General features: G+C 45.4%; 3 non-coding genes and 5 pseudogenes across 3 annotated transcripts; all 8 read right to left on the reverse strand.

The window, feature by feature from the left end:
* Positions 1–5824: 5824 nt before the first annotated feature.
* LOC142721892 (U2 spliceosomal RNA) lies at positions 5825–6006 on the reverse strand. The gene has a single exon (XR_012874241.1). It is a non-coding gene; the product is annotated as a U2 spliceosomal RNA (small nuclear RNA).
* Positions 6007–6794: 788 nt separating this feature from the next.
* LOC142721849 (U2 spliceosomal RNA) lies at positions 6795–6864 on the reverse strand (annotated as a pseudogene).
* A 1276-nt stretch (positions 6865–8140) lies between these two features.
* On the reverse strand, positions 8141–8331 carry LOC142721823 (U2 spliceosomal RNA). Its single transcript, XR_012874202.1, has one exon. It is a non-coding gene; the product is annotated as a U2 spliceosomal RNA (small nuclear RNA).
* A 1276-nt stretch (positions 8332–9607) lies between these two features.
* LOC142721827 (U2 spliceosomal RNA) lies at positions 9608–9828 on the reverse strand (annotated as a pseudogene).
* A 1312-nt stretch (positions 9829–11140) lies between these two features.
* Positions 11141–11282, reverse strand: LOC142721837 (U2 spliceosomal RNA; annotated as a pseudogene).
* Positions 11283–12558: 1276 nt separating this feature from the next.
* Positions 12559–12749, reverse strand: LOC142721860 (U2 spliceosomal RNA). The gene has a single exon (XR_012874220.1). It is a non-coding gene; the product is annotated as a U2 spliceosomal RNA (small nuclear RNA).
* A 1276-nt stretch (positions 12750–14025) lies between these two features.
* Positions 14026–14193, reverse strand: LOC142721831 (U2 spliceosomal RNA; annotated as a pseudogene).
* A 6475-nt stretch (positions 14194–20668) lies between these two features.
* LOC142721826 (U2 spliceosomal RNA) lies at positions 20669–20890 on the reverse strand (annotated as a pseudogene).
* Between the last annotated feature and the right edge of the window lie 609 nt (positions 20891–21499).

The raw sequence follows: 21499 nt of genomic DNA on the forward strand, positions 1-21499 counted from the left end.
TCCTTTAAAACGTCGCTTTCTTGGTCCTTTAAATGAAATGTTCGTATAGTCTTTTCTAAAATCACATAATGCTTTGGGGGGCATAAAAGAACAGGGGAATTCAACGGAGGCATACACCATTTTTTAAAAACCATACCGGCAGCGTACTTTAAAAAACAACTAAAAACGCCATTGGAATTAAAACATTTAAAACAGAAGCAGAAAAATTTTACATAAAAGAAAATATGCAAATTAGGGACATCTTTTCCACCATTCAACTTGCTTTTGTACATATGATCTCTTTTTAATCTTTCCATCTTTGAACCCCATAAAAACATAAATATAATTCTGGTTAGTTTTTTTATCAAAACATCCGATGGAGGGAAAACCATTCCCACATATAACATTAGCGGCAGTAAGATCATTTTTATTATTAATACCTTGCCCTCCATCGTCAATTCTCTAAGGTTCCAGAAAGAGATCTTTTTTTCCATTTTGCATAAAATCTCATCCCAATTGTCAATCCCATCATTTGTTTCTTTGAAAATGATACCAAGAATTTTTATTTTATCTTGTTTTATGCTAATTTCCGGAGTCTGGGAGGCGTCCCAAGCTCCAACGCTCAGACATTCACTTTTTGCAACGTTTAATTTAAAACCTGAAGCCTGGCTAAAAAACTCTGTGCACCTTAAGGTTCTTTTGAGCGAAGCAGGGTCTGTACATGCTACTGTCACATCATCCATATAGCACAACACTTTTACCTGGTTGCCACCTCCTCCAGGGATAGGAACCCCTCTGATGACTTTGTCCTTGCGTATCTGACACAATAGGGGCTCCATTGCACATATAAATAAAATCGGGGAGAGCGGACACCCCTGCTTCACTCCAGATTTTAAAACCACATTTTCGGTTAAAAACCCATTAATAGAAATTTGGCTAAAACAAGACTTATATAGAACCTTAATACGACTTAAAATCATCTCAGGGATTGACATTTTCTTTAAAACATTAAAAAGGTACAAATGTGAAACTCTGTCAAAAGCCTTCTCAAAATCTAGCGCTAGGAGGGCTAAACCTTGACTCCGGTCTCTTGAATACCATATGACATCACGGATTATATTTAAAGTCTCAGTAATACTTCTCCCAGGAACCCCACAAACCTGGTCCGGATGTATAATTTTGCTGATCACTATTTTTAACCGGTTTGCAATTATCTTGGCCATTACTTTGTATTCCATATTTAGGAGGGTGATAGGTCTCCAGTTCCCCAGCAGAGTCCGATCTCCTTTTTTAAAAATCAAAGACACTACCCCCCTCCTCCATGAAACCGGCAACATATTTACAGTAAAAGCATCTTTAAATAACACAAAAAGGTCGTCCTTTAAAATGTCCCAAAACGTTAGATAAAATTCGATGGGAAGTCCATCTGAACCAGGAGCTTTCCCATAAGAAAAACTTTTAAAAACAGTAAAAAGTTCTTCTAAGTTGATATCACGTGATAAAACCTCCTGGTCTAAAACATCTAACTTAAGATCAAGGACATTAAGAGCATCTGTTAAAAAGGACATATCAATACACTTTTCATTAAAAAGGAGCTGGTAAAAATCATGAGCAGACTTTAAAATACCTTCCCTAGAGGTTTGACCCTCCAAGTTTAAAATCACATCTCTTTTATCCATAACTTTTTTGAAGAAAAATCTGGAACATTTTTCTCCTTCCTCCAGATGTTGAACTCGGGATCTGAAAATAATTTGTTTACCTCTTTGCTCTAAACATTTCTTAATTTCTGCTTTCATACTTTCAATATCTTCTTTCACATCTATCCCCAGCTCCTTGAATTTAAAAAGTGTTTGCAACCTTGTGTTAAAATTATAAAACCATTGTTTCTTTTCTTTTGCTTTCCTCTTACCTGCTTTAATAAAAAATAACTTAATTTTTGTTTTTATTTCTTCCCACCAGGTCAGCATTGGTATGTCGGGGTTTTTCTGCTGCTGCCAACACTGGTAGGATTGGCCAAATTCCAGCTGAGTCAGAGGATCCTCCAGCAGGTGCGTGCTCAACCTCCAGAGGCCCTTGTTTACCTTCAGTTCACCACTAAACTCTATCTTAGCCTGCAAGAGTTTGTGGTCAGAAAATATATTAGATATTAAAACAAATTTCACTGGGTTAAAATCCTCTGATAAAAATATAAAATCGATCCTAGAAGCCACTCTCCCATTGGACCATGTGTGGCCTAGGTCTGCCGGCAAGAGCAACTTCCAGGCATCCCTCAGCTTAAAATCGCATAAAAAATTCTTAAGCAGGTAAGAGGTCTTATCTAGTTTGCGGAGAGGGTCACCCCCCTGCCGGCATTCTCCTTCACATATACAATTGAAATCTCCTCCTACTAATAAGGGGGATGACCCAACACAAAACAATGGTAAAATTTGCATTAACTCCGCCCTCTCCTGCTTATCAGGAGAGGCATATACATTTAAAATACGAAACATAAAACCATTAAAATTCAGGTGGACTACTATTGCTCTGCCAGGTAAAATCTCAGTCACAGAATGTATAATAGTAGAAAAGCCACGGCAGAGCAGTCCTACCCCAGCAGATCTATTTTCATTGGAGCCGGACCACACGGAAGGACCCAGCTTCCAATCTTTTTTAATGTCCGAATAGTCTATTGCGTGTTGAAATCCACACTCCTGTAACAAGCAGAAATCAAAGTCCTCAGTCTCTAGGAAGGAAAACAAAGCAGCCCTACGAGCGGGGCTCTTTAATAGTCTCACGTTCAGTGAGACGACATTGACGAGAGGCATTACACATATTATGGTGGCGGATCGTCCATGCTCGAGCCACAACTAAACTCCTGGATGTCTAGCCCACCAAAGATCTCCTGCTCAGGAGACCCAGGCGACTGGATGTTCTGGGGGTTGGAAGCAGACAACTGATAGGTCACCGGCCCCAACCACAAATCGTCATCGGCCAAGCAGATATCCGGGGAGTCAAGTTCCACTCCCCTCCGCCACTTCCTTACTGGTTCATTCTCCCTCTCATCGCTGTCATCTCCTCCCCGCTCACTGGAGGCTGCTCTCTTCTCACCCTCTGGAATGCTTGACTCCATCTCCTCCACGATGTTTTGGTGGTCCTCAGAGCGGTCGTCAAGGGTCTTCAACGAAGTCTCCTTCCTAGGCTGGCTCTTCTCACGTTGGGACTTTGAGGTCATTTGCATAGCTCCTCCCTCTGGTGTTGAAAGGGATTTCTGCTCGGACTTGCGGCTGGTATTTGGGGTCGTCATTGCAGGGCTCTCCACTGAAGTTATGGAGACCCTCTGCTCTGACCCACTGATGGCAACACCACGGGACTTACAAGCAGAGGCCTGACCAGGAACTGTGTCAGGCTCCTGCTCTGTCCCAACCGCACTCCTGCTACAGGAGGCGCCCTTGACCTTCATCGCCTTGTCTACTGATAGAGATTCAGCAGACATTGGCTCCGGTCTTGAAATCACAGTCTCTTGTCTGGCGCCCTGGGTCATCATCACCCGATCCTCAGCAGACGCTACTGAAGATCGCTTTGGCTCTGACCCAGGTGTGGATTTCACAAAACTCTTCACCGTGTCAGCGTAGGTACGATTCCTGGCTCTGCTGGGGCAATCCCTGAACATGTGGCCCTTGCCCCCACATAAATTGCACAGTCTCTCTTTGGGGCAACTCTTCATTTGATGTCCGTATTGGCCACAATTATTGCACCTATCCAACTTCTCATCTTTGCAGGAAACCTGGGTATGTCCAAAGCGTCCACACTGCCGGCAATATGTGGGCATACCCGGGTAAAATATATAACCTCTGCTTTTCCCAATAACTACGGTAGAGGGTGGGTGCTGCATGCCTCCGATTCCCTCTGGGTCTTTTTTTAAGCGGACCAAAAATTTTCGCTTGCCTCCCCAAAATCCAACAGCATTATTAATTTTGTTCATAAATTTTACGTCATCACAATATCTCTGAAGGTAAGTGGTTATATCATCAGTCTCTACATGGGGATTGTAGAGATAGACTACCAGAGGGATCTCATCATAGGCAAAAAGTAATACGAACTCTAGTCCATCAAACTTTTCATCATACATTAGTTCGTTTACCTTCTTTACGACGTTCTGGCAGCACCCGAGATCCTGGAAGGTGATGGTGTGGGTTCCTTTGGCTTCGTTGTCCTGGAAGCAAAAAATATCCCTGTGATGTAGACCAAGCGAACCCAAAAGCACTTCTCTGGCGATAAATTCCAAGTTCTTCTTTGGTCTGTGTCTTTCCTCCACTTCAATACGAATAGTATTCTTCATCCGGGCCTCACCCGATGCGTACGAAATCCTGGCTGGCATCTCTCCCGTCTGGCAGGAAACAGGCCGATTGCCTGGGGATCCCTTCCCGTTGCTCCCGGACTAGGCCTTTCTCCCAATAGCGACAGGGGGGTGAAGTCTGGGCTATGAACCCAGACGATCCCCCCAGGCCGAGAGAAAGGGTACCGGAAGCACCTCCTGACAAGTCTCCTGGATAAATCCAATTGATCTTAGCCAGAAGGCCGAGAAGCGATAACCCGAGCGGCCCTTGCCTTGCCCGAGCCTGTCCCATACTGCTGTTCACCCCTTGCAGCGATTGATTCAGCCTACTCCTAGGCAATTCCATGGGGCCCTGCAGGCTCACACACATTTACAGCTACTAAGCGGGAGGGAGGTGAATAAAGGCCGGAGAGGAAGCCAGACAGGATTTGCTTCTTTTGCTTGCACCACAATGCAGTGCTGAAAGAGGAGGAATCTACATAAAAACGCCTTCCTGGCAACGCCCAAATGCCCTCCTGCCATGCAGATAAACACTGGCAGCGGCAGCAAGTGCATGCCCACAGCCACCCCTTGTTCCTTCACACCTTGTATCAGCTTTAATCCAGTCCTGTGCTGCCTGCTGAGCAGCACTGAACAACACTGCCTGGGCCCAGGCTTTTATCTCTGAGGCAGGCCCCATTATGATGTCAGAAAGCTGGCTCTGGAATCCTGAGGGCTCCACTATGACACGTGCAAAGTTCCGTCTGAACTTTATATAAGACGGTGAGGCTCAGTCAGTCACTCAGTGTTGCCTGAGAGGGCAACACTGCAACAGCCGGCCGCCAGGCTGTCTTTTTTTTGCACATTTATTTGCCTCCAGGAGGCCACAAGAGGGAGACAAGGGACTGCAAAATGGAAAATAGGCATCCACCAACTTTACAGACAACTTCTCTTTGCTCCTACAACCTCCATCCTTGCACAGTTTGTTATTCTTCCAGGTAACATAGTAACAAATCCAAATTGCTGCTCTCTTTGTAGGCAAGCAAGGGTTTGTTGCAACTGCAATTCTTACTTCTTCTTGAAATGTAGGGACGACAGTACATTCCATCACATCCATCTAGTGTACACAGGTAGGTCCATTGTGGCGGGTAGGCGGCTGGCTGCTTTAATGGCTGTTTGCTGTTCCCCTACTCCACTCCACTCCACTATTTGACTGTGGTGCTGCATCAATCAGTGGCTGGCTCAGGTGCAGCTCTTTAACTTACCTAGGAGGGAGGGCGGAGAGAAGACAAGGAAGGTGAATGAGCTGTTCCAATGTGAAATGCCGGAAACACAGAAACACAGAAGACACACACACACACAACAAGAGGTGGCAATGTATTCATTAATTGCATTTAATAAATGAGCTCATTATCACACATGACTGTACAAATGCATTGTCCAACAGGTGTTGAAATAATGGGATTAAAAGGGGAGATCCCATCAGAAAGACAAAAACAATAGCAAACACAAATAGCACTTTTGGAATCTGATTTTAGTCAACACATAAGGGAAGGGTGCACCGGTCCTGGAAATACTGCAATACCAGGTCAATGCGTGGAGTGGACAGAGCAAGCTCTATTTCCATCTCCCTGTTCTAAAAATCCATTTAATATATGGTCCCCAGATAGGGGACGTATCAGATATTAAACTGATAAGAACAGATTTTTTTTTTTTTTTATTGAAAGCCCGAGCCGTGCTTTCTATCACCCAAGTGCATAAAAAGTGCAGAGGTGCCACACAAAAAGTGCACAAGGATGCGGTCTATCGCAGCCCTTCTCTTAAAAGAGAGAGGCCCCGCATAACCATTCCCTGACCCTCCAAACCATAGGCCTAGAGGATCAAGGATCGATGGTCCCCCCTCGCCGAAGCTTAGGGAGACCCAAACACACTCCTAGGCTTCTACCTGGGCTGCCACCCCAGTGTCCACCTAGGAGCCTGCATCCTAGTTGCACCTCCCCTCCGAAGAAGGGAGGCCGGGTTGCAGGGGAAAAAGGAACCAGAAGGCCACACATTTTCCCCCTAGACCTCAGGAGGGTCCCAAAAGGGCACCGCATCCCAAAATCCTTGTGACAAACGTGACAAACACACAGTGAAAAACAAAATTAAATAAGTGGATGTGCGCTGTGATACAGCCTGGACATCCGCCAGGTATATAAAAATTCCTCATCTCCCAGCCAGAAGGCCGGGAGAATAAAGGTGTGTGCTTAAAAGTGTGAAAGAAGAGTGCGTGCAAGTGTGCCTTCACTCAGTGGGATCCCACCCCCAGTGAGTTAGGGCACCCCAGGGTCACCAGCCCTGGGGCACATAGCAACTCGGGCTTTCAAACTACCCGACCTCCTGACCTCGATCCGGCGGTCGCCTGGTCACCTACAAATGGTACCTTTAAACCAAATGCGTACACCAGAGCGATGACCGTTGTGGTTCCCTGCCCTCACCTCGGCGTTCTGTCATCCCCCTACGATGGCCCACGTACCACCGGCAGGGATGATTACTAACCTCAGCTTGAGCAGGTACTACACTTGATCTTAGCCAAAAGGCCGAGAAGCGATAACCCGAGCGGCCCTTGCCTTGCCCGAGCCTGTCCCATACTGCTGTTCACCCCTTGCAGCGATTGATTCAGCCTACTCCTAGGCAATTCCATGGGGCCCTGCAGGCTCACACACATTTACAGCTACTAAGCGGGAGGGAGGTGAATAAAGGCCGGAGAGGAAGCCAGACAGGATTTGCTTCTTTTGCTTGCACCACAATGCAGTGCTGAAAGAGGAGGAATCTACATAAAAACGCCTTCCTGGCAACGCCCAAATGCCCTCCTGCCATGCAGATAAACACTGGCAGCGGCAGCAAGTGCATGCCCACAGCCACCCCTTGTTCCTTCACACCTTGTATCAGCTTTAATCCAGTCCTGTGCTGCCTGCTGAGCAGCACTGAACAACACTGCCTGGGCCCAGGCTTTTATCTCTGAGGCAGGCCCCATTATGATGTCAGAAAGCTGGCTCTGGAATCCTGAGGGCTCCACTATGACACGTGCAAAGTTCCGTCTGAACTTTATATAAGACGGTGAGGCTCAGTCAGTCACTCAGTGTTGCCTGAGAGGGCAACACTGCAACAGCCGGCCGCCAGGCTGTCTTTTTTTTGCACATTTATTTGCCTCCAGGAGGCCACAAGAGGGAGACAAGGGACTGCAAAATGGAAAATAGGCATCCACCAACTTTACAGACAACTTCTCTTTGCTCCTACAACCTCCATCCTTGCACAGTTTGTTATTCTTCCAGGTAACATAGTAACAAATCCAAATTGCTGCTCTCTTTGTAGGCAAGCAAGGGTTTGTTGCAACTGCAATTCTTACTTCTTCTTGAAATGTAGGGACGACAGTACATTCCATCACATCCATCTAGTGTACACAGGTAGGTCCATTGTGGCGGGTAGGCGGCTGGCTGCTTTAATGGCTGTTTGCTGTTCCCCTACTCCACTCCACTCCACTATTTGACTGTGGTGCTGCATCAATCAGTGGCTGGCTCAGGTGCAGCTCTTTAACTTACCTAGGAGGGAGGGCGGAGAGAAGACAAGGAAGGTGAATGAGCTGTTCCAATGTGAAATGCCGGAAACACAGAAACACAGAAGACACACACACACACAACAAGAGGTGGCAATGTATTCATTAATTGCATTTAATAAATGAGCTCATTATCACACATGACTGTACAAATGCATTGTCCAACAGGTGTTGAAATAATGGGATTAAAAGGGGAGATCCCATCAGAAAGACAAAAACAATAGCAAACACAAATAGCACTTTTGGAATCTGATTTTAGTCAACACATAAGGGAAGGGTGCACCGGTCCTGGAAATACTGCAATACCAGGTCAATGCGTGGAGTGGACAGAGCAAGCTCTATTTCCATCTCCCTGTTCTAAAAATCCATTTAATATATGGTCCCCAGATAGGGGACGTATCAGATATTAAACTGATAAGAACAGATACTACACTTGATCTTAGCCAAAAGGCCGAGAAGCGATAACCCGAGCGGCCCTTGCCTTGCCCGAGCCTGTCCCATACTGCTGTTCACCCCTTGCAGCGATTGATTCAGCCTACTCCTAGGCAATTCCATGGGGCCCTGCAGGCTCACACACATTTACAGCTACTAAGCGGGAGGGAGGTGAATAAAGGCCGGAGAGGAAGCCAGACAGGATTTGCTTCTTTTGCTTGCACCACAATGCAGTGCTGAAAGAGGAGGAATCTACATAAAAACGCCTTCCTGGCAACGCCCAAATGCCCTCCTGCCATGCAGATAAACACTGGCAGCGGCAGCAAGTGCATGCCCACAGCCACCCCTTGTTCCTTCACACCTTGTATCAGCTTTAATCCAGTCCTGTGCTGCCTGCTGAGCAGCACTGAACAACACTGCCTGGGCCCAGGCTTTTATCTCTGAGGCAGGCCCCATTATGATGTCAGAAAGCTGGCTCTGGAATCCTGAGGGCTCCACTATGACACGTGCAAAGTTCCGTCTGAACTTTATATAAGACGGTGAGGCTCAGTCAGTCACTCAGTGTTGCCTGAGAGGGCAACACTGCAACAGCCGGCCGCCAGGCTGTCTTTTTTTTGCACATTTATTTGCCTCCAGGAGGCCACAAGAGGGAGACAAGGGACTGCAAAATGGAAAATAGGCATCCACCAACTTTACAGACAACTTCTCTTTGCTCCTACAACCTCCATCCTTGCACAGTTTGTTATTCTTCCAGGTAACATAGTAACAAATCCAAATTGCTGCTCTCTTTGTAGGCAAGCAAGGGTTTGTTGCAACTGCAATTCTTACTTCTTCTTGAAATGTAGGGACGACAGTACATTCCATCACATCCATCTAGTGTACACAGGTAGGTCCATTGTGGCGGGTAGGCGGCTGGCTGCTTTAATGGCTGTTTGCTGTTCCCCTACTCCACTCCACTCCACTATTTGACTGTGGTGCTGCATCAATCAGTGGCTGGCTCAGGTGCAGCTCTTTAACTTACCTAGGAGGGAGGGCGGAGAGAAGACAAGGAAGGTGAATGAGCTGTTCCAATGTGAAATGCCGGAAACACAGAAACACAGAAGACACACACACACACAACAAGAGGTGGCAATGTATTCATTAATTGCATTTAATAAATGAGCTCATTATCACACATGACTGTACAAATGCATTGTCCAACAGGTGTTGAAATAATGGGATTAAAAGGGGAGATCCCATCAGAAAGACAAAAACAATAGCAAACACAAATAGCACTTTTGGAATCTGATTTTAGTCAACACATAAGGGAAGGGTGCACCGGTCCTGGAAATACTGCAATACCAGGTCAATGCGTGGAGTGGACAGAGCAAGCTCTATTTCCATCTCCCTGTTCTAAAAATCCATTTAATATATGGTCCCCAGATAGGGGACGTATCAGATATTAAACTGATAAGAACAGATTTTTTTTTTTTTTTTTTTTTTTTTTTTGATTTTTTACTTTTTTATTGAATTATTCAGAAAATACAATACATTATATCAGAAGAATTTTGCAAAACATGAACAACAGATAAGAACAAAAAACATCAAAGTCCTGACATCAGAAACATTTAAATCATGTCACCAAGCCTTTTCTAACCGCGCAAACAGCAAGCATCTCCAATAGTTCCTGCTTCAGGGGTTTACCATCCCATTCATTCTTGACCTCTTCCACCAACCAAGGTGGTATTTTATATGTTTCCATAAAACGGAAAAATTGTTTTGTCAAATGCGTCTCTATTATTCCACGCAAAACCTCTACATCCGCCTTCTTCCGTAAATTAATCGACTCTCTTATTATATCCTCTCTTTCTTCACTTTCTTCTTTAGATATTTTAGCTTTCCCAATTTTCCTTTTTTCAGCAATTTTACCTTTGCCCACATCAGTATCTTTAATACCTCCTCCTCCACTATTCTCCACTTTTTCCGTTACTGAAGAAACCTCTTCAATATTCGGTTTACTTTTCTCCCTGCTTGCTCCACTCTCTTGTTGCACTCCTCTTCTATGTCTCTTTGGACATATCCTGAAGACATGCCCACCCTCTCCACACATGTTACAAATCTTTTCCTCTTTGCAGTCTTGATAGTCGTGGCCTTCATGCAAACATTTTGTACACACAATCTTTTGACATTCTGCTGTATTGTGCCCATATTTCTTACAGTTCCTGCAAAAAATGTCCATTCCAGAAAAGAACAAATCTCCAGTCGTGTTTCCAATTTTAAAGCGAGCTGGTGGGGTTACCATTTTTCCTGAAGTTCTGTCCAGTTTCATTGAACAAAAAAATCTCCATTTTCCGGTCCAGAAGCCAAATTCATTCAGAACTTTGCCTTTCTCCACAACTTTCTCGCAATACTTCCCTAGGAATATACTAATATCCTCCTCTTCAACATATGGCGAGTACATCTTGACGGTCACAAGACGCTGCCACACAGAAAAGTGTGGTACCAACACCACACCTTCCAACTTTGGATCTTCACGTGACTTCAACAAGTTTACCGAAAACTTCAAATACGTTTCTTCATTGATGAACGTGACGTCATAGACACCTCTCTGTGGGTAGTCCATTACCGCCAGTATGTCCTCCTTGCTCAGCCGAAACAGTCCCAGCAACAAATCTTCGCTCAGGAAACGCAGGTCTTTCTTGGTCCTTTCCAGTTCCGTCACCGTAAAACGAACAGCATTCCTGGTCCTCATATATTCCGGTATGGCCTCCATTCTGATGGTTTTCAGGATAGACCTTCAACACCGAGGTGTCAGGTGGGTGATCGCTCCTCGTTGCCCTGGACTAATCCTCCTCCCCAATAGCAGCAGAGGGGTGAAGTCTCTTGTGAAAGAGACGATCCCCCCAGGCCAAGGAAAAGGGTACCAGGGCACCTCCTGACCAAGAAACAAGGCAATACCCTAAAGCACTACACTTGATCTTAGCCAAAAGGCCGAGAAGCGATAACCCGAGCGGCCCTTGCCTTGCCCGAGCCTGTCCCATACTGCTGTTCACCCCTTGCAGCGATTGATTCAGCCTACTCCTAGGCAATTCCATGGGGCCCTGCAGGCTCACACACATTTACAGCTACTAAGCGGGAGGGAGGTGAATAAAGGCCGGAGAGGAAGCCAGACAGGATTTGCTTCTTTTGCTTGCACCACAATGCAGTGCTGAAAGAGGAGGAATCTACATAAAAACGCCTTCCTGGCAACGCCCAAATGCCCTCCTGCCATGCAGATAAACACTGGCAGCGGCAGCAAGTGCATGCCCACAGCCACCCCTTGTTCCTTCACACCTTGTATCAGCTTTAATCCAGTCCTGTGCTGCCTGCTGAGCAGCACTGAACAACACTGCCTGGGCCCAGGCTTTTATCTCTGAGGCAGGCCCCATTATGATGTCAGAAAGCTGGCTCTGGAATCCTGAGGGCTCCACTATGACACGTGCAAAGTTCCGTCTGAACTTTATATAAGACGGTGAGGCTCAGTCAGTCACTCAGTGTTGCCTGAGAGGGCAACACTGCAACAGCCGGCCGCCAGGCTGTCTTTTTTTTGCACATTTATTTGCCTCCAGGAGGCCACAAGAGGGAGACAAGGGACTGCAAAATGGAAAATAGGCATCCACCAACTTTACAGACAACTTCTCTTTGCTCCTACAACCTCCATCCTTGCACAGTTTGTTATTCTTCCAGGTAACATAGTAACAAATCCAAATTGCTGCTCTCTTTGTAGGCAAGCAAGGGTTTGTTGCAACTGCAATTCTTACTTCTTCTTGAAATGTAGGGACGACAGTACATTCCATCACATCCATCTAGTGTACACAGGTAGGTCCATTGTGGCGGGTAGGCGGCTGGCTGCTTTAATGGCTGTTTGCTGTTCCCCTACTCCACTCCACTCCACTATTTGACTGTGGTGCTGCATCAATCAGTGGCTGGCTCAGGTGCAGCTCTTTAACTTACCTAGGAGGGAGGGCGGAGAGAAGACAAGGAAGGTGAATGAGCTGTTCCAATGTGAAATGCCGGAAACACAGAAACACAGAAGACACACACACACACAACAAGAGGTGGCAATGTATTCATTAATTGCATTTAATAAATGAGCTCATTATCACACATGACTGTACAAATGCATTGTCCAACAGGTGTTGAAATAATGGGATTAAAAGGGGAGATCCCATCAGAAAGACAAAAACAATAGCAAACACAAATAGCACTTTTGGAATCTGATTTTAGTCAACACATAAGGGAAGGGTGCACCGGTCCTGGAAATACTGCAATACCAGGTCAATGCGTGGAGTGGACAGAGCAAGCTCTATTTCCATCTCCCTGTTCTAAAAATCCATTTAATATATGGTCCCCAGATAGGGGACGTATCAGATATTAAACTGATAAGAACAGATACTACACTTGATCTTAGCCAAAAGGCCGAGAAGCGATAACCCGAGCGGCCCTTGCCTTGCCCGAGCCTGTCCCATACTGCTGTTCACCCCTTGCAGCGATTGATTCAGCCTACTCCTAGGCAATTCCATGGGGCCCTGCAGGCTCACACACATTTACAGCTACTAAGCGGGAGGGAGGTGAATAAAGGCCGGAGAGGAAGCCAGACAGGATTTGCTTCTTTTGCTTGCACCACAATGCAGTGCTGAAAGAGGAGGAATCTACATAAAAACGCCTTCCTGGCAACGCCCAAATGCCCTCCTGCCATGCAGATAAACACTGGCAGCGGCAGCAAGTGCATGCCCACAGCCACCCCTTGTTCCTTCACACCTTGTATCAGCTTTAATCCAGTCCTGTGCTGCCTGCTGAGCAGCACTGAACAACACTGCCTGGGCCCAGGCTTTTATCTCTGAGGCAGGCCCCATTATGATGTCAGAAAGCTGGCTCTGGAATCCTGAGGGCTCCACTATGACACGTGCAAAGTTCCGTCTGAACTTTATATAAGACGGTGAGGCTCAGTCAGTCACTCAGTGTTGCCTGAGAGGGCAACACTGCAACAGCCGGCCGCCAGGCTGTCTTTTTTTTGCACATTTATTTGCCTCCAGGAGGCCACAAGAGGGAGACAAGGGACTGCAAAATGGAAAATAGGCATCCACCAACTTTACAGACAACTTCTCTTTGCTCCTACAACCTCCATCCTTGCACAGTTTGTTATTCTTCCAGGTAACATAGTAACAAATCCAAATTGCTGCTCTCTTTGTAGGCAAGCAAGGGTTTGTTGCAACTGCAATTCTTACTTCTTCTTGAAATGTAGGGACGACAGTACATTCCATCACATCCATCTAGTGTACACAGGTAGGTCCATTGTGGCGGGTAGGCGGCTGGCTGCTTTAATGGCTGTTTGCTGTTCCCCTACTCCACTCCACTCCACTATTTGACTGTGGTGCTGCATCAATCAGTGGCTGGCTCAGGTGCAGCTCTTTAACTTACCTAGGAGGGAGGGCGGAGAGAAGACAAGGAAGGTGAATGAGCTGTTCCAATGTGAAATGCCGGAAACACAGAAACACAGAAGACACACACACACACAACAAGAGGTGGCAATGTATTCATTAATTGCATTTAATAAATGAGCTCATTATCACACATGACTGTACAAATGCATTGTCCAACAGGTGTTGAAATAATGGGATTAAAAGGGGAGATCCCATCAGAAAGACAAAAACAATAGCAAACACAAATAGCACTTTTGGAATCTGATTTTAGTCAACACATAAGGGAAGGGTGCACCGGTCCTGGAAATACTGCAATACCAGGTCAATGCGTGGAGTGGACAGAGCAAGCTCTATTTCCATCTCCCTGTTCTAAAAATCCATTTAATATATGGTCCCCAGATAGGGGACGTATCAGATATTAAACTAAGAACAGATAAGGTTTCAACAAAGATTTTATTGATTCACAAGTTCGTCATACAATAAAATACAATATGTACATTAATATAAAACTGTTTTCCATAATTGTACATTCCAAGCACTATTTGCATCTCTTGTACCATAGTTTTTCCTGTCCCTTAAAAAATATATGTACATTTCACTAAAAGCAAGTTTAATACATTCGTCCACAGAAATAAAATCACGTTTAAAAAGTAAAATATTTCTGACTTTCCAAATGGCGTTTTTAAGACAATTTATCATACTCCAACAAACCATGTACTGTTTAAAAGTTGGGCAATTAAATAGTCCGTAAATTATATATTCGTATGTTAGATCTTTTAATCCACAAGTCCATTTTAAAAGCACGCCGACTTTCCTCCAGACTTCTTGTGCGTAAGGACAGTTCCAAAATAAATGTAGCACAGATTCATCATTCGCACAAGAGTCTCTTGGGCATTTTGCCCTTGCCACCAGGCCTCTCCTGTGCTGAAAGTCTCTTGTTGGGAGGCACTGGTGGACCATCATCCAGGCAAGGTCTATATGTCCATTTGCGAGAAATTTCCCAAAGACGTTCCGCCATACTTGTCTAGACCTCGTCTGGGAATAGTTTGCCACAGGGATAACCTCCTCATTCCCCCTTAGAATTGCAGACAGTTTCCTCTGGTCCTTTAAAACGTCGCTTTCTTGGTCCTTTAAATGAAATGTTCGTATAGTCTTTTCTAAAATCACATAATGCTTTGGGGGGCATAAAAGAACAGGGGAATTCAACGGAGGCATACACCATTTTTTAAAAACCATACCGGCAGCGTACTTTAAAAAACAACTAAAAACGCCATTGGAATTAAAACATTTAAAACAGAAGCAGAAAAATTTTACATAAAAGAAAATATGCAAATTAGGGACATCTTTTCCACCATTCAACTTGCTTTTGTACATATGATCTCTTTTTAATCTTTCCATCTTTGAACCCCATAAAAACATAAATATAATTCTGGTTAGTTTTTTTATCAAAACATCCGATGGAGGGAAAACCATTCCCACATATAACATTAGCGGCAGTAAGATCATTTTTATTATTAATACCTTGCCCTCCATCGTCAATTCTCTAAGGTTCCAGAAAGAGATCTTTTTTTCCATTTTGCATAAAATCTCATCCCAATTGTCAATCCCATCATTTGTTTCTTTGAAAATGATACCAAGAATTTTTATTTTATCTTGTTTTATGCTAATTTCCGGAGTCTGGGAGGCGTCCCAAGCTCCAACGCTCAGACATTCACTTTTTGCAACGTTTAATTTAAAACCTGAAGCCTGGCTAAAAAACTCTGTGCACCTTAAGGTTCTTTTGAGCGAAGCAGGGTCTGTACATGCTACTGTCACATCATCCATATAGCACAACACTTTTACCTGGTTGCCACCTCCTCCAGGGATAGGAACCCCTCTGATGACTTTGTCCTTGCGTATCTGACACAATAGGGGCTCCATTGCACATATAAATAAAATCGGGGAGAGCGGACACCCCTGCTTCACTCCAGATTTTAAAACCACATTTTCGGTTAAAAACCCATTAATAGAAATTTGGCTAAAACAAGACTTATATAGAACCTTAATACGACTTAAAATCATCTCAGGGATTGACATTTTCTTTAAAACATTAAAAAGGTACAAATGTGAAACTCTGTCAAAAGCCTTCTCAAAATCTAGCGCTAGGAGGGCTAAACCTTGACTCCGGTCTCTTGAATACCATATGACATCACGGATTATATTTAAAGTCTCAGTAATACTTCTCCCAGGAACCCCACAAACCTGGTCCGGATGTATAATTTTGCTGATCACTATTTTTAACCGGTTTGCAATTATCTTGGCCATTACTTTGTATTCCATATTTAGGAGGGTGATAGGTCTCCAGTTCCCCAGCAGAGTCCGATCTCCTTTTTTAAAAATCAAAGACACTACCCCCCTCCTCCATGAAACCGGCAACATATTTACAGTAAAAGCATCTTTAAATAACACAAAAAGGTCGTCCTTTAAAATGTCCCAAAACGTTAGATAAAATTCGATGGGAAGTCCATCTGAACCAGGAGCTTTCCCATAAGAAAAACTTTTAAAAACAGTAAAAAGTTCTTCTAAGTTGATATCACGTGATAAAACCTCCTGGTCTAAAACATCTAACTTAAGATCAAGGACATTAAGAGCATCTGTTAAAAAGGACATATCAATACACTTTTCATTAAAAAGGAGCTGGTAAAAATCATGAGCAGACTTTAAAATACCTTCCCTAGAGGTTTGACCCTCCAAGTTTAAAATCACATCTCTTTTATCCATAACTTTTTTGAAGAAAAATCTGGAACATTTTTCTCCTTCCTCCAGATGTTGAACTCGGGATCTGAAAATAATTTGTTTACCTCTTTGCTCTAAACATTTCTTAATTTCTGCTTTCATACTTTCAATATCTTCTTTCACATCTATCCCCAGCTCCTTGAATTTAAAAAGTGTTTGCAACCTTGTGTTAAAATTATAAAACCATTGTTTCTTTTCTTTTGCTTTCCTCTTACCTGCTTTAATAAAAAATAACTTAATTTTTGTTTTTATTTCTTCCCACCAGGTCAGCATTGGTATGTCGGGGTTTTTCTGCTGCTGCCAACACTGGTAGGATTGGCCAAATTCCAGCTGAGTCAGAGGATCCTCCAGCAGGTGCGTGCTCAACCTCCAGAGGCCCTTGTTTACCTTCAGTTCACCACTAAACTCTATCTTAGCCTGCAAGAGTTTGTGGTCAGAAAATATATTAGATATTAAAACAAATTTCACTGGGTTAAAATCCTCTGATAAAAATATAAAATCGATCCTAGAAGCCACTCTCCCATTGGACCATGTGTGGCCTAGGTCTGCCGGCAAGAGCAACTTCCAGGCATCCCTCAGCTTAAAATCGCATAAAAAATTCTTAAGCAGGTAAGAGGTCTTATCTAGTTTGCGGAGAGGGTCACCCCCCTGCCGGCATTCTCCTTCACATATACAATTGAAATCTCCTCCTACTAATAAGGGGGATGACCCAACACAAAACAATGGTAAAATTTGCATTAACTCCGCCCTCTCCTGCTTATCAGGAGAGGCATATACATTTAAAATACGAAACATAAAACCATTAAAATTCAGGTGGACTACTATTGCTCTGCCAGGTAAAATCTCAGTCACAGAATGTATAATAGTAGAAAAGCCACGGCAGAGCAGTCCTACCCCAGCAGATCTATTTTCATTGGAGCCGGACCACACGGAAGGACCCAGCTTCCAATCTTTTTTAATGTCCGAATAGTCTATTGCGTGTTGAAATCCACACTCCTGTAACAAGCAGAAATCAAAGTCCTCAGTCTCTAGGAAGGAAAACAAAGCAGCCCTACGAGCGGGGCTCTTTAATAGTCTCACGTTCAGTGAGACGACATTGACGAGAGGCATTACACATATTATGGTGGCGGATCGTCCATGCTCGAGCCACAACTAAACTCCTGGATGTCTAGCCCACCAAAGATCTCCTGCTCAGGAGACCCAGGCGACTGGATGTTCTGGGGGTTGGAAGCAGACAACTGATAGGTCACCGGCCCCAACCACAAATCGTCATCGGCCAAGCAGATATCCGGGGAGTCAAGTTCCACTCCCCTCCGCCACTTCCTTACTGGTTCATTCTCCCTCTCATCGCTGTCATCTCCTCCCCGCTCACTGGAGGCTGCTCTCTTCTCACCCTCTGGAATGCTTGACTCCATCTCCTCCACGATGTTTTGGTGGTCCTCAGAGCGGTCGTCAAGGGTCTTCAACGAAGTCTCCTTCCTAGGCTGGCTCTTCTCACGTTGGGACTTTGAGGTCATTTGCATAGCTCCTCCCTCTGGTGTTGAAAGGGATTTCTGCTCGGACTTGCGGCTGGTATTTGGGGTCGTCATTGCAGGGCTCTCCACTGAAGTTATGGAGACCCTCTGCTCTGACCCACTGATGGCAACACCACGGGACTTACAAGCAGAGGCCTGACCAGGAACTGTGTCAGGCTCCTGCTCTGTCCCAACCGCACTCCTGCTACAGGAGGCGCCCTTGACCTTCATCGCCTTGTCTACTGATAGAGATTCAGCAGACATTGGCTCCGGTCTTGAAATCACAGTCTCTTGTCTGGCGCCCTGGGTCATCATCACCCGATCCTCAGCAGACGCTACTGAAGATCGCTTTGGCTCTGACCCAGGTGTGGATTTCACAAAACTCTTCACCGTGTCAGCGTAGGTACGATTCCTGGCTCTGCTGGGGCAATCCCTGAACATGTGGCCCTTGCCCCCACATAAATTGCACAGTCTCTCTTTGGGGCAACTCTTCATTTGATGTCCGTATTGGCCACAATTATTGCACCTATCCAACTTCTCATCTTTGCAGGAAACCTGGGTATGTCCAAAGCGTCCACACTGCCGGCAATATGTGGGCATACCCGGGTAAAATATATAACCTCTGCTTTTCCCAATAACTACGGTAGAGGGTGGGTGCTGCATGCCTCCGATTCCCTCTGGGTCTTTTTTTAAGCGGACCAAAAATTTTCGCTTGCCTCCCCAAAATCCAACAGCATTATTAATTTTGTTCATAAATTTTACGTCATCACAATATCTCTGAAGGTAAGTGGTTATATCATCAGTCTCTACATGGGGATTGTAGAGATAGACTACCAGAGGGATCTCATCATAGGCAAAAAGTAATACGAACTCTAGTCCATCAAACTTTTCATCATACATTAGTTCGTTTACCTTCTTTACGACGTTCTGGCAGCACCCGAGATCCTGGAAGGTGATGGTGTGGGTTCCTTTGGCTTCGTTGTCCTGGAAGCAAAAAATATCCCTGTGATGTAGACCAAGCGAACCCAAAAGCACTTCTCTGGCGATAAATTCCAAGTTCTTCTTTGGTCTGTGTCTTTCCTCCACTTCAATACGAATAGTATTCTTCATCCGGGCCTCACCCGATGCGTACGAAATCCTGGCTGGCATCTCTCCCGTCTGGCAGGAAACAGGCCGATTGCCTGGGGATCCCTTCCCGTTGCTCCCGGACTAGGCCTTTCTCCCAATAGCGACAGGGGGGTGAAGTCTGGGCTATGAACCCAGACGATCCCCCCAGGCCGAGAGAAAGGGTACCGGAAGCACCTCCTGACAAGTCTCCTGGATAAATCCAATTGATCTTAGCCAGAAGGCCGAGAAGCGATAACCCGAGCGGCCCTTGCCTTGCCCGAGCCTGTCCCATACTGCTGTTCACCCCTTGCAGCGATTGATTCAGCCTACTCCTAGGCAATTCCATGGGGCCCTGCAGGCTCACACACATTTACAGCTACTAAGCGGGAGGGAGGTGAATAAAGGCCGGAGAGGAAGCCAGACAGGATTTGCTTCTTTTGCTTGCACCACAATGCAGTGCTGAAAGAGGAGGAATCTACATAAAAACGCCTTCCTGGCAACGCCCAAATGCCCTCCTGCCATGCAGATAAACACTGGCAGCGGCAGCAAGTGCATGCCCACAGCCACCCCTTGTTCCTTCACACCTTGTATCAGCTTTAATCCAGTCCTGTGCTGCCTGCTGAGCAGCACTGAACAACACTGCCTGGGCCCAGGCTTTTATCTCTGAGGCAGGCCCCATTATGATGTCAGAAAGCTGGCTCTGGAATCCTGAGGGCTCCACTATGACACGTGCAAAGTTCCGTCTGAACTTTATATAAGACGGTGAGGCTCAGTCAGTCACTCAGTGTTGCCTGAGAGGGCAACACTGCAACAGCCGGCCGCCAGGCTGTCTTTTTTTTGCACATTTATTTGCCTCCAGGAGGCCACAAGAGGGAGACAAGGGACTGCAAAATGGAAAATAGGCATCCACCAACTTTACAGACAACTTGTTCTCCTTGCTCCTACAACCTCCATCCTTGCACAGTTTGTTATTCTTCTAGGTAACATAGTAACAAATCCAAATTGCTGCTCTCTTTGTAGGCAAGCAAGGCTTTGTTGCAACTGCAATTCTTACTTCTTCTTGGAAATGTAGGGACGACAGTACATTCCATCACATCCATCTAGTGTACACAGGTAGGTCCATTGTGGCGGGCGGGCTGCTTTAATGGCTGTTTGCTGTTCCCCCTACTCCACTCCACTATTTGACTGTGGTGCTGCATCAATCAATCAATCAGTGGCTGGCTCAGGTGCAGCTCTTTAACCTACCTAAAAGGGAGGGCGGAGAGAAGACAAGGAAGGTGAATGAGCTGTTCCAATGTGAAATGCCGGAAACACAGAAACACAGAAGACACACACACACACAACAAGAGGTGGCAATGTATTCTTTAATTGCATTTAATAAATGAGCTCATTATCACACATGACTGTACAAATGCATTGTCCAACAGGTGTTGAAATAATGGGATTAAAAGGGGAGATCCCATCAGAAAGACAAAAACAATAGCAAACACAAATAGCACTTTTGGAATCTGATTTTAGTCAACACATAAGGGAAGGGTGCACCGGTCCTGGAAATACTGCAATACCAGGTCAATGCGTGGAGTGGACAGAGCAAGCTCTATTTCCATCTCCCTGTTCTAAAAATCCATTTAATATATGGTCCCCAGATAGGGGACGTATCAGATATTAAACTGATAAGAACAGATTTTTTTTTTTTTTTTTTTTTTTTTTAAAGCCCGAGTCGTGCTTTCTATCACCCAAGTGCATAAAAAGTGCAGAGGTGCCACACAAAAAGTGCACAAGGATGCGGTCTATCGCAGCCCTTCTCTTAAAAGAGAGAGGCCCCGCATAACCATTCCCTGACCCTCCAAACCATAGGCCTAGAGGATCAAGGATCGATGGTCCCCCCTCGCCGAAGCTTAGGGAGACCCAAACACACTCCTAGGCTTCTACCTGGGCTGCCACCCCAGTGTCCACCTAGGAGCCTGCATCCTAGTTGCACCTCCCCTCCGAAGAAGGGAGGCCGGGTTGCAGGGGAAAAAGGAACCAGAAGGCCACACATTTTCCCCCTAGACCTCAGGAGGGTCCCAAAAGGGCACCGCATCCCAAAATCCTTGTGACAAACGTGACAAACACACAGTGAAAAACAAAATTAAATAAGTGGATGTGCGCTGTGATACAGCCTGGACATCCGCCAGGTATAAAAAAATTCCTCATCTCCCAGCCAGAAGGCCGGGAGAATAAAGGTGTGTGCTCATATAGCGTGAAAGAGAGTGCGTGCAAGTGTGCCTTCACTCAGTGGGATCCCACCCCCAGTGAGTTAGGGCACCCCAGGGTCACCAGCCCTGGGGCACATAGCAACTCGGGCTTCCAAACTACCCGG

The sequence above is a fragment of the Rhinoderma darwinii genome, unplaced genomic scaffold, assembly GCF_050947455.1.
Source record: "Rhinoderma darwinii isolate aRhiDar2 unplaced genomic scaffold, aRhiDar2.hap1 Scaffold_523, whole genome shotgun sequence".
NCBI classification, from domain to species: Eukaryota; Metazoa; Chordata; class Amphibia; order Anura; family Rhinodermatidae; genus Rhinoderma; species Rhinoderma darwinii.